At 44.8% G+C, this 13509-nt stretch overlaps 1 protein-coding gene across 1 annotated transcript in view; it reads right to left on the reverse strand.

The window, feature by feature from the left end:
- Positions 1 to 13509, reverse strand: part of GPR50 (G protein-coupled receptor 50) — a 202438-nt gene that overhangs the window by 104224 nt on the left and 84705 nt on the right. The gene's annotated exons all lie outside the window — the stretch shown is intronic.

Here is a 13509-nt window from a genome sequence, read left to right on the forward strand (position 1 = left end):
TCAGTATTACAGGTGTAATTTATTGCCGTCTACATCACTTTGCAGTGCACCAAGATCCATAGTTAATCCCTTCTGCTAAACAAAAAGAAAAGCATACAGTACCCTTCAGTAAAGCCAAAAATCTCTGCACACCCTTGCAGGAGCTGTGTCCAAATCAGGGGGGTTGCTAGGGTCTCAAAAGAGCCGGGGCCCAAGCCCCAATGAATATGGCCCAGTTCTCTAAGTCGCCCTCTCCTCCCACACACCGCATTTTGCTGTACTTGCTATACAGCAGTACATACCTGTCACGTCCAGTCCAGTGCCTCCCATGTGACATCTCCTCGTCTCTACCGCCCCTTGTCTCTGCAGAGTGTGACACACAGACATCTTAGCTTCCTCACATTTCTATCATCAACCTGAAGTCCCCGCAGTGTTATCCTGCTGCTCGTTGTGCTCCCCAATACCCCCAAATACTATTCTGAATAAATAATAGTGCCATACAGATAGTCCTCCCCATAGCAATAGTGCTCCCCAATACCCCCAAATACTGTCCTGAAGAAAAATTTGTGCCACCATAGTAATAGTGCTCCTTATAGTAATAGTCCCCCCATAGTAATAGTGCTCCTTATAGTCCCACCAATAGTATTTCCCTTCTAGAATGCCCTTATTATTAATACTGCCCCTACAGTGCCCCCAACAGTGATAATGTTAATCAAGTATGCCCCCATTAGTAGAAGAGCCCTCCAGTATTAATAATACTCTCACAGAGCCCCCCATATAAATAAGGCCCCCTATTGTTCCCCCAGTGGTAATAAAGCTCTCTACAGACCCCTCAGTAGTAATAAGGCACCCATAGTGCTCTTAGTAGAAATAAGGCTGATCTATAAGTCCCTCCTATAGAGCCCCTAGTAGTAATAAGAATGCCTATAGTGTCCCCTGGATTTACAATACCCCTACAGTACCCCCAATATTTATACTGCCCCTTCTGTTATAATACTCACCTTTAAGTGCCCCCAGTATTTAAAATGCCCACTGCAGTGACCCCTGTAGTTGTATTCCTCCCTCCACCATCCCATGTAAATAACATCACACTATCTCTACAGCCCCCTCCAATATACAATCCCATGTAAATAACATCCCTCTCTATCTACAGCCCCCTCCAAAATACAGTCCCATTTAAATAGCATCACCTCCTCCCCAGCCTCCTCCAATATATAGCTCCGAGTAAATAATATCACCCTTCCCTAGCTGCCTCCAACATGCAATCCTATGTAAATATCACCCCCTCAACATTCAGTCCCATGTAAATAACATCATTCCCCCCACCAGCCACCTTCCTAAAATCCAAAATTCCTAGGTGTTTATGTCCTCCTCCACTGCCAGTTCATCCTCCTCACGGCTTAGGTGGATTTGAAATGAAGGTGCCACGTCTTCTCTCCCCTCACCAATCAGATTTATCAGCACTCCCTCCAGGACTTGAAGCATTGGAATGACATCATTCATACCATAGTTCTGCCGAATGACAAATAAAGTGGCCTCCTCAAAGGGCCTGAGTAAACGCACATGTCATGCATGAGCTGCCACTGGCTAATGTGGAAGTTGCCAGGGAGTCTTTTCCATCTGAAGCATTAAGAAATCGTTGACCGCCTTCCTCTGCTCATACAAATGGTCTAACATATGAAGCATAGAGTTTCAACGGGTGGAAACGTCGAACGGGTGGCAATGTGGCTGAAGTGCAGTGACCAGGATACGTGTACGCTGACGCCACTTGCAGTGGGCCAGGATACGGTTGGATAATAGTCTGTATTTACTACCCCAGGGCCCTTCTAAGGTGTTATAACGCACGTCCCAGATTAGGAATGCCAGAGTGGTGTAATGGCTTATAATGTCTCTATAGGGTGGTGATAATTGTGTCAATGGTGTCTCCTACCTGGGTACGGCTGGACTCCTGGCTCACTTGCAATACATTCTAGTGTAGTGATAGTAGGAGTAATGGAGGAATTTTGCAGCAGAAATTATGTCCAGACCTTTAGATGAAGTTGAAACATTTCTTTACTGAAGATAACTTGTATCCAAGCAGTATACAGCTTTGGTCTCTGGCCCCAGCAGGTTTTAGCAATGATTAGCAGGAATAAATACTTCTGCACTTCAAATGTGAGCTTGAAGGATAATTTGTCTGCCTGGTAGCTCTGTAATTGTGGCAGTAATTAATCTTCTGCACTTTTCTGTACCTTCTGCTTTGTGGGGATAGACTAGCTGAGGAGGAATGGCTTCTCCTAGGTCTCTGGACTTACTCTCAGATGGTTTCTCAGAGGATGCTTTCTTCCTGGAACTCTGGAGGTTGCCTGCTTTCTTCTCATCCAGCTGAGGCTGAAGTTGCTTAGGCTGGGTATTTGATAAGGTCTCAGCCAAGACAAGATCCTTGCTGTCTTCCCTATGCAGGGGATCTCTTGAAGGCTATCACATAGCCTTCCCCAAGCAGGGGGGAGGCTACAATAACTCTAACTTCCTTCTCCACCCATGCTGCAGGATGTGGGAACAGTCCACCCCTCCATAGAGGGGGAGCTAAGCTGGAATAATCCATTCCAGCCTAGATACACTAAACTAGGACTTGTACCTGGCCAATGCATTGCTGCCACCTGCTGGTGAACCTGGAAAATTACAGAAAACAATTGCATTTTGCTCTACCTGATGCAGTGTAGACATAATGTTTTTTCCCATTATCATTAACCATGGTTCCTATCTCAATTTGGTGAGGAGGCAATCAGAGTTCAATAGCATTTTTTGATGAAGCAGAGCAATTCCTCCCCGATGACAATGCCTAACTTTGAATAGGAGATATGCTGGAGGACCAAGGTGAACTGTGCCTAGAGGGGAGGGTGATGACAAAGTGGAGGATGAGTAGGCAAGGGAAGACACTGACAGAGAAATCCCAGCATTACAATGATGAGGCAGCATTGCATTCACCTGGCCAAGTTGCTAGTGTGCCTGGTCTGGAACCACATTTACGCAGTGGGCTGTGAAAAACATATATTGTCCTTGACCACAGGTACAACTACATACATCACCCAAGGACTGGCCCACCTTCTACTCAATGTTTGTGTGCAGGGCTATTTGATAAGGTCTCAGCCAAGACAAGATTTTTTGGAAAAGCAATGTCGGCTTGGGACTCTTCACCTTGTGTGGCCACAAGCCATCATTTCTCTGAGTCAACTACATGAAAAGGGAGGGACCATAGTACTAGCAACTTGGTCAGGTGCACGTTCTGCTTCTACACCACCGGATGAGTGCACACATACAGTTCTCTTTTTGCAATCGCCAGCGTGATCGATTGCTGTCAAAACAAGTGATGAGGAGTAGGAGGAGGAGCATCAGTAGCAATAGATGACATTGAAGTAGATGGGAAAGAACAATGGTTTCCTTCTGCTGACATTGTCGAACCCTGACTGCTGGAGAGGGAGTGCAGGTCAGTGGGAAATGTAGCAATTGCTGCATCAGGCTGTAATAGTAAATGAGTGCCACAGTTTTCTCACTCTACTTTATTGTGACGCTCCACGTGTCGACACAGGACACGTGGATTAGCACCCTGGCCGCGCCTCACCTTCTGCCCAATATCCTGCATACCACCTCGCAAACGTCCCCCAGCAACTTGCTGAAAAATTCCCACACTGTATGGCATTTTCCCTCCAACACTGCATGGTGTCTGCCTGCTGCTGCTTTTATGAACCCATGCACTGCTAGTGTGTTCCTCACAGGTAGTCTCCCGAGTAGCAGACGGTGTAACTCTCCCATATTTGGCTCCAGATCTCCCACTGCTTCCACCCTGCTGACTCACGGGCACGCTTCCACTCTGCTGTCTCACGGTCACGGTGCAACCCATCTACATTTGTTTGGTCGTCACTTGTGTCACCCTCACCTGTCTCTTGTGCATGTCCCTGACCTTTCGCAACATGTGCTCCCACACGACTGTCATCATATGTAGTTGCACACCAAGAGAAGTCCGCAGCGGACCTCGAAGTCTGTGCTAGCCTTTAACTGCTGACTCTCCTCACAAAGCTCATCCTCACTGAAAAGTGGTCAGATGGCCAAGAGAGGAGAGAAGGCGCTCATAGGTGAGGGTAAACAGATAGATGTCCCTTCCCCCTAACCAAGATGAGTGAAATTACTCACCTGGTTTGGTTTGCACTGATTGTGGTGCAACTTTGGTGGAGGGAGGTTCGAAGTGTTGAGGTTGTCTGGGTTGGTGCTGCCGAATGGTGTCCGAAACAACCCTGGGCGGGGGCCGAAACCGCCACTTGGGTGGGTATTGGAATATATAAAAACAGGTCTCGTCTGCACTGGATACGTGCGGCGAGCCAATGGACTTAAGGCGCAAAACACAACCCGAGCTTGGATACGAGATTTTTTATTTTGAATAGACGACGCGTTTCGGGGTACTCAGGACCCCTTTATCAAGTCTGTATCCTTGGCACCGTGAGCCCGCTGGTGCACTCTCCTAGATGTCCTTTTCAGAAGGAATGCTGATGATTGATGCTGGAGAGTGTCCTGTTGTTGCGGCGCTGCTGTGCTTGCTGCACGTGTAGTGTCACTGAAAAGTGGAGCAGAGCTGGTGGCTATCAGTACATGGCTAGCAGGAGCAGCAAAAGCAAGAGGCAGGTTCAGGACATCCAGGGCCATGCCAACTAAGAGTGGTTTCAGAGGATTCCTGGCTGTGTGTATATGTTGTCACGTGAGATGATGTTGTACCATTCCAGTACAGCTGGATTGTTGGTCAAAACACGACCATTGGATGACAGTGGCAGCTCTGGGCTTTTGTTGTGGCTGCTACCACCCCCCTTCCTTCTTCTGCTGCTACTTGAGCCGGCCACATCATCATTTTTACCACTGCCCTTTTCTTTGGAGGGCCCAGACAACTGTCTGCTGGCCATAGTGTACAGTAACTGTATCAGTAATGTACTGGATTAACTAAGAATGTGGCAGCAGTTCAACAAGATGCAGACAGCGATATATTAGACTGCCCTTTAATACTGAGGCACAGTAATTCTATGTATAAACTAACAGATTAACAGGGATTGTGACAGAAGTTTAACAAGATAAATGCACTGATATATTAGACCGCCATTTATTACATATTTTATACATAAAATAATAATTTTATGTATAAACAGCTTAACTGCAAATTTAATCTGCTCAACACAAGTGCCTGTCACGTCTTTCCCTAAACTCAACTCATAGTGAAATGGCATAGACCACCCGGGATGAGGATTTTTATAGGGCTGTGACATCACAGGGGATAGCTACCTGCGGATTGGCTGGTTGCACGCCATTATGGGTAATACTGAAAAAAAATATTAAACCTTGGAGGAAATTTTTTTTTTGTTTCATAACCATATTCTGACACCTATAACTTTTTTGGAGCTATGTGTACGGGGCTGTGTGAGGGCTCATTTTTTGCGGGACAAGCCGTTCTTTTCAGTGATACTACTTCTAAATGTGTGCGACTTTTTGATCACTTTTTATAAAAAATGATTGGGTAGTCGAAATGACAAAAAATTGCAAATTGGCAGTTGTTGTTTTTTTCCCGCTACGCCATTTGCCGTATACCATTAATATTGTTATATTTTAAAAGTATGGGCATTTTCGCACGCTGCGATGCCCATGATGTTCATTTTTTTTATTAGTTAAGTATTTTTATTTTAAGGAAAGGGGGGTGATTTGAACTTTTAGGTTTTTTTATTTTTGTTTTTTATTTGCCCATAGTATTCAGTGATGGCTAAATAGCCATCATTGAAGACTTAATTTGCACTATATCAATACAAGGCTGCCACCTAGTAGCCTGTATTGATATATACATCTAATTGACTCTGAAGCCTGCTTGAGGCTTCGGTCAATTAGCTCAAGGTAACAGATATCCCGATCTCAGCCGGGGAAAGCTGTTACCAGACCGGAAGCTCGCGACTTCCAGTTCCGGTCTGCGCAGATGCCGTGGTCTCATTTGAATACGCCATCTGAAGAGTAAGATGTGTAACATCCCAGAGTTATGTTACTAAACTCTTTTTCCCCGCTATAACCTGTTAAGTGTATCTGGATTGTCATCCTGTGTAATTTTACATCACATCCTCACAAATGTGCCTATTCTAAGCCTGTTACATGTATTTTGCTGTAATTTCCATGTACACTAGCAGGTGGCAGGCTATGAGCTATGAGCTGAGCGCTGCGATTGGCCAGCGCTACAGCATAGGAGAAAGAGACGCCGGCAGGTTCCCCTGGGTGGAGCCTAACTATGAACATACCGGAGGCTATAACCGGAGAACGGAGCGGCGCCCGGGGATAACAGTAAGTGCAGGGGGATCCCTGGGCGCCGCTCTACACGTCTGTATAGTCAGTTTAGATACTTTATTCTGGTGAAAGGTCCTCTTTAAGCTAGAGGGAATTATGAACAGTTCCAAATACCAGTCAATATTGGCACAAAACCTTCAGGCTTCTGCTAGAAATCTGAACATGAAGAGGAACTTTATCTTTCAGCATGACAACGACCCAAAGCATACATCCAAATCAACAAAGGAATGGCTTCACCAGAAGAAGATTACGTTTTGGAATGGCCCAGCCAGAGCCCTGACCTGAATCCGATTGAAAATCTGTGGGGTGATCTGAAGAGGGCTGTGCACTGGAGATGCCCTCGCAATCTGACAGATTTGGAGTGTTTTTGCAAAGAAGAGTGGGCAAATCTTGCCAAGTCAAAATTTGCCATGCTGATAGACTCATACCCAAAAAGACTGAGTGCTGTAATAAAATCAAAAGGTGCTTCAACAAAGTATTAGTTTAAGGGTGTACACACTTATGCAACCATATTATTTTATTTTAATATTTTTTTCTTCCCTCTACCTAAAAGATTTCAGTTTGTTTTTCAATTGAGTGGTACAGTTTATAGGTCACATTAAAGGTGGAAAAAGTTCTGAAATGATTTATCTTTGTCTCATTTTTTTTACATCACAGAAACCTGACATTTTAACAGGGGTGTGTAGATTTTTTTATATCCACTGTATATTGTGTGGGAAAGTATTTCTTATGCGCTCTTGGCCTTTACATTTAATTTGAAAATACCAAATGATAAGATAATCTCTGTTCCTATGAGAACTTAAATACACAACCATACTGCCTGCTTTATTTTCATTGTATTAATGCCCACAAGCAATAAACATATCCAAGTTTTTATAACTGACGAGACTAAAGAATAAAAAAGCAAAATGTATTTACATGATTGGGATCCAAATCCCCAAAAACCAGTTCCATTTAAAAGATTATTTCTATATTAACCTCTGGCTTTGTCATTAATGAAGATTTTCCTTTTTTATTCTTATTTCAGCAAGCTTTGTATTTGATTTTGTTTACCGCTGAACGGTTCTCCAGCTTGATAATAATGGGGATAGCGGGGGCGTGGCCTGGATGGCACTGGAGATGGCTGCCTGCTAAGTGAGCTCCAGAGCCCGGTTCTCATCTCCCTCACCTAGCGACTTTCACAGCATCAGTCGGCATTCCCGTGACCCCCAGGATGGCTGCCAAGCAGTTGGGGAAGAAGAAGGGGCCGAAAACGAGAGGTCCGCGGCAGTTGGAGCACTTTTTCTACCCTGAGGCGGCTAACAAACATGGCGCGGACACAGAGACAGCGCGGGTAAGCAGACCGGCCCTGCTTGATCTCCCGCTGCAGCTACCTCACCCAGCAGCCTCTCCGGCCCCGAACCCTACAGCAGCCCAGCAATTCTCCCTAAATGGGGACTGGGACTCACCGATCCCCTCTGGAATGGAGGGTGAAGTCCAGTGCTTACATGAAGCCTTGAATAGGCATCGACATTCCCCAGCCCCGGGGGAGGGAGGCGGCCATACCTCTACCCCTGCAGGAGATAGAAAGGAAGCGCTGCTGATTGCGCAACAACAGAGGCGCAATCGAAATCTTAAGGGGCAAGAAGCTGCTCCCCTACAGTCTATTATGTTGGAGGGAGAATCTGACATTTTTTCACAGTTTCATACTTCAGATAATGCAGTGTCAGAAAACACCTTGAAGAGTATGCTACTCACATTGCACTCTTCTCTGCACAAGGACTTCACCAGTATTCTCTCCCCCCTTCACACTGTGATCTCAGAGTTTGGTGATAGAATCTCCCACATTGAATCTAAGATGGCGTCCTTCGCAGAGGCACATAACACCGTGGTTGACTCTCACAACTCCATGGACGATAAAATTTGTGTCCTACAAGCCAAATTGGTGGAATATGAGGATAGGAGCCGCAGGAACAACATCAAGTTCCGCAATATTCCAGAATCTGTTCCTGGTCCAGAACTTAAAGGGTACCTTCAACTATTCACAAAGTCAATGCTTCCCGACTGCGCGGAGTACGAGCTTAGCATCGACAGGGCGCCGCACAGAGTCCCTAAACCACCTACCCTGCCAGATTCAGTTCCCAGAGATGTCTTGACCAGATACACGTTCTACCAGGTAAAAGAAAAGCTCATGGAAATAACACGGAAGCAACAGCCACTTCCGGACCCATATATGTCCTTGAAGATATTCACGGATCTCTCAGCGGCCACTTTACAAGCCCGAAAACGCCTTGCACCTTTGACCTCTATCTTGAGACAGCACGGCATTCCGTACCGCTGGGGCTTCCCGACTAAAGTTCTTATCAATAGAAAAGGAACTTTCCACGCTGCTGCAACAATAACAGAGGGAAAGGCGCTCCTTTCCAGATGGAACATTCCCGTGGATGAAGACCCTGCCCAGCTCACCAAAAAACCTCCTGAGAGGATTGACAAGGAATGGCATACGGTGTCTAGGTCCTAAGATGCGGTCCTGATGGGACCTGCCTTATCTTCTCGTTCTGCCTCCTCTTTTGTCGCCCTATGTTCAGGGTGAGGAGATAGATGAACCTCCCTACAGTTAGTCCACCATGCTAACTCCTTTCACCCCCAGTTCACTTTGTACCACGCAGATCGATTACCTATATGTGATCTGGGTACAGATATTGTTAGGTTTTTGTTTATTGTGTACCTATCAGAAATGTTTTTTTTTGTTGTTGTGAGGCAATATCAGGAATTATGCACCTACTAAGATGGTTTCTGGGTAATATACCCTTTGGAGGCACTGGGCAACCCACTCAAACTGACATGTATACTTATCATATTGTTATGACTCACCATGGTACTTAAATTCCTCTCTTTGAATGTCAGAGGGTTGAACAGCCCTTTCAAACGGTCGGTGCTATGGAAGGAATTGAAATCTCAAAAGTGTGATATCGCATGTCTTCAGGAGACACATATTTCATCTGCTAACCCGCCTAAGCTTCATCACAGGGATTTCCCCACCATTCTTAGCACATCCTTTCCGCAAAAGAAAAGAGGGGTGCTAATAGCTTTTAGGGCCTCCATAGCGGTCCAGATCTCTCAGACCTGGATAGACCCTCAAAGTCGATATTTAATAGTGCACTGCCTAATTAACTATGTAGAATATACAATCGCAAACATTTATGCTCCCAATTCACATTCACATACAGAACGCTTCCTCAAGCGCATTCTGCGTAAAATTCAGAATGTTAAGAAAGGCAATGTGGTGATATGCGGTGATTTTAATGCTATCTGCAACCCTTCCCTAGATACCTCTGCGCCTTCCCAATCCCGTAGAGTCTCAGTGATGAAGCTGGCATGGGCACACGAATTGTACGACATATGGCGGATTTTACATGTGAACGAAAGGGATTATACGTTTTACTCTGCCGTACATAAGACCCATTCCCGTATAGATATGTTTTGGATAGGAAGATCGCTAATTGATAAAACCACCAAGGTGGAGATCGGCTCCATCCATTGGTCTGATCACGCCCCCATTTTGCTAACCCTAGAAGAAACTCCCTCTAGGACCTCTGACTATGTTTGGAGATTAAACACTTACCTTTTATCAATACCATCAATCGCTAAAGAAGTGGAGGAATCCCTTAAGGAATTCTTCACCATCAATGCTACTTCAGAAATACAGCCCCATACCTTGTGGAGTTGTCATAAGGCATACATGCTTATAAAACAGAGCAGCATCTGGCGAAAATGCAGAAATAGTGATATGCAGAACACTCTGCAGACTATCCAGAGATTAGAAGCATTAAATAAACAATCTCTCTCCGAGGCTCACATAACGGAGCTCTCTAGAGCTAGATTGCACTTAAAGAACCTCCTCATGTGCGCATATGACAAATCCTTAAAACACCTTAAATTCCAGTATTACGCCCAAGACAACAAATCTGGGGCACTTCTAGCCAAGAGACTGAAGTCTCTGCAACTCAAATCGAGAATCCAAGGCATACATCATCCCCAGAAAGGACATTTAGTTTCAGCGCCTAGAGACATAGCTAATGCGTTTAGGGACTACTACTCTCGCCTATATAACCTAGCAGACGATGCCAATACAGCACAACCTACTCAGAATGAGATTGACTCCTTCTTGGATCAAGTAAATCTCCCCAAGTTAACCCCAGAAAAATTAGAGTCTCTAAATAGACCAATATCTGCAGAGGAGGTGCAGACAGTGATTCGCTCGCTCCCACTAAACAAGGCTCCTGGCCCTGATGGCTTCTCCTCACTATATTATAAGAAATATAGCGCCCATTTAATCAAACATCTTCTACCAGTGTTTTCTGGGGCGGTGACCTCTGGTCGTTTGCCATCAGAAATGCTAGAGGCACTTATAGTGACCATACCAAAACCGGGGAAATCTCCTTTACAAACAACAAATTACCGACCTATCTCACTGCTAAATTGCGATATCAAAATATATGCTAAAATCCTAGCAAACAGACTTCTTTTGGTCGTCCCCTCCTTAGTCTCAATTGATCAAACTGGTTTTGTGTCAGGGAGACAGGCACCGGATAATACTAGAAGACTTTTAACACTTCTGCAGACAGCAGAACGTGCAGCCACGCCAACTACATTCTTAACACTGGACGCCGAGAAGGCGTTCGACCGTGTGAATTGGCCGTATGCCTTCTCGGTGTTACGGAAATTTGGTTTCTCTGGACCAATCTACTCAGCAATTGCTGCACTTTACTCCAATCCTTGGGCCAGAGTGTTTACAAACAGCGCCCTGTCCACAAATTTTAAGCTGACCAACGACACCAGACAGGGGTGCCCACTATCCCCTTTATTTTTCATTCTCTCCATTGAACCCCTAGCAGAGTTACTTAGGTGCAATCCTAATATTAAAGGCCTACAATTAGGACCAACTGAACATAAGCTGGCGCTCTTTGCCGACGACATTATAGTAGTCTGCACAGACCCGGTAGCCTCCCTTCGCGGAGTATTTGACCTACTGACATCCTTCGGTCGGGTCTCATACTACAAATTAAATGTTGACAAATCCCAATGCTTGCCTATTAACATACCATCCGAACAACTATTACTATTAAAACGCCTATTTCCCCTGGACTGGCAACAGGAAAGTATTTCATACCTAGGTATACAACTAACCCACCCAACTTCCAAAACATTCCACTCCAATTTTCCCCCAATCTTAGAAGAGATACAGCAAGATATTAATAACATGAAGAGTCAAATGATCTCCTGGTTTGGGAGGGTTGCAGCGTATAAGATGCTGTTACTGCCCAAACTTCTCTATCTTTTCAGAACCCTGCCTATCCCGATCCCTGACCATTTCTTTAACAAAGCTAGAAAACAGATGATGGACTTTATTTGAAACTTTAAACATCCAAGAGTAGCATATGCAACCCTGACCTCTCACAAAAAAATTGGGGGACTGGGAGTACCTAACCTAAAACACTACCGAACAGCATGCCTGCTGGACCAACTGGTTCACTGGTGGAATAATTCCAAAGATAAACACTGGGTAACCATGGAGAGAACATCTCTCAACCTCTCCTCACTCCGCTCACCAATGATGAGCGCACTATGGAGTCTTAATACTAGGCTTTCCCCTCTGCAGACAGTTAAATTATCCCTCAAGGCATGGAAATTGTACATAGGCAGTACTGGCAACGTAGGGACTATCCCATCTCAGGTCATATCCATGGATTGTCTGGCTGATCACATTCCGGGACTTAACCTTCGGAGTTGGATCTCCCAGGGTGTCAAAACGGTGCAAGATTTGATGGACAAGGAGGATCTTCTATCCTTCTCCCATATACATGATGAATATCACATTCCTCACAGGGATTTCTACAAATTCTTACAAATCAGATCTTTTCTGAAGGGGAGGGAGGGCAAGTCCCTACAGTTCCCGTTGATAGCTAGGAGATTCTTACATGATAGGTTCCCGAAAAGGGGAGGTATCTCTCTTTTTTATGATCTTCTGAATCGGGGGGATGAGTGGACAAAACCACCCCCTATGAAGGCATGGGAAAAAGACCTCGATCGAACGTTTTCTAATGAGCAATGACAGGCAGCCTTCAGAATAGCCACTTCTTTTTTTAGATGTGTGACACACCAAGAGGCCATTTTTAAAACTAGCCTAAGATGGTATTTTACCCCGAATAGACTAAATCTGATGTTTCCCTCTGCCACTCCAGATTGTTGGAGAATATGTGGACATAGGGGGTCCCTCCTCCATATCTTATGGCCTTGCCCCAAGGAATCCCTCTTATGGACTAGTGTGCAGCACCTACTGGCCACCCTTATGCCTACACTCCCCCCTCTATCGCCCGAATTGGCACTTTTATTCATCGGATTAGACACCATAGATAGTGGCTGCAGGACTGTATTGGCTCATATATTTATGGCAACCAAATTAACGATCACCAAGCATTGGAAGGACCCTAATACCCCTCCCCTAAAGGAGGTGATTTCTCTAGTAAATTCCACCTGTATGCACGAAAAAATGTCTCATACTGGCACTCTGTCCCTAAAAAAATTCCAGCCCGCATGGTCAGTTTGGATTTCCAGCCAGTGGTATGTGTGTTAACAAATTCCCGAAGATTGTCCCAGAGTACCCATAGATCATAGGCCCTCTCTGGGGTCAGTGTCGGTTTTGAGCTGCGAATCCGGCTAGTATGACACCTGATAGCCTTGTGTTCAGACTGTTAATTCTGTTCTATGTTCATTGTCACCTATATTTTTATGTTCTTTAACTTTATTTTATTTTCTTTGGAATCTCACTCCTTCAATGTCCCCCGGCTGGGGTGATACGCTCTTCTGCGGTGTAATAGACACCTGTACTGTTACTTGAACGATAGCTGATAATAATTTGGCTACTGTATAACTATTGTATTGACGATATTACGCCCTGTATGTGATATTGTAACTTTACTTTTTGGAGATAATCAATAAAAACTTCGTGAATAAAAAAAAATAATGGGGATAGCATATTTAAAAGGATATTTGCTGCTCTTTGTATACAAGTGGGGGAAATAATTATTTGACCCCTCACTGATTTTGTAAGTTTGTCCAATGACAAAGAAATGAAAAGTCTCAGAACAGTATCATTTCAATGGTAGGTTTATTGTAACAGTGGCAGATAGCACATCAAAAGGAAAATCG

This window comes from Bufo bufo, chromosome 8 (assembly GCF_905171765.1).
Source record: "Bufo bufo chromosome 8, aBufBuf1.1, whole genome shotgun sequence".
NCBI classification, from domain to species: domain Eukaryota; kingdom Metazoa; phylum Chordata; class Amphibia; order Anura; family Bufonidae; genus Bufo; species Bufo bufo.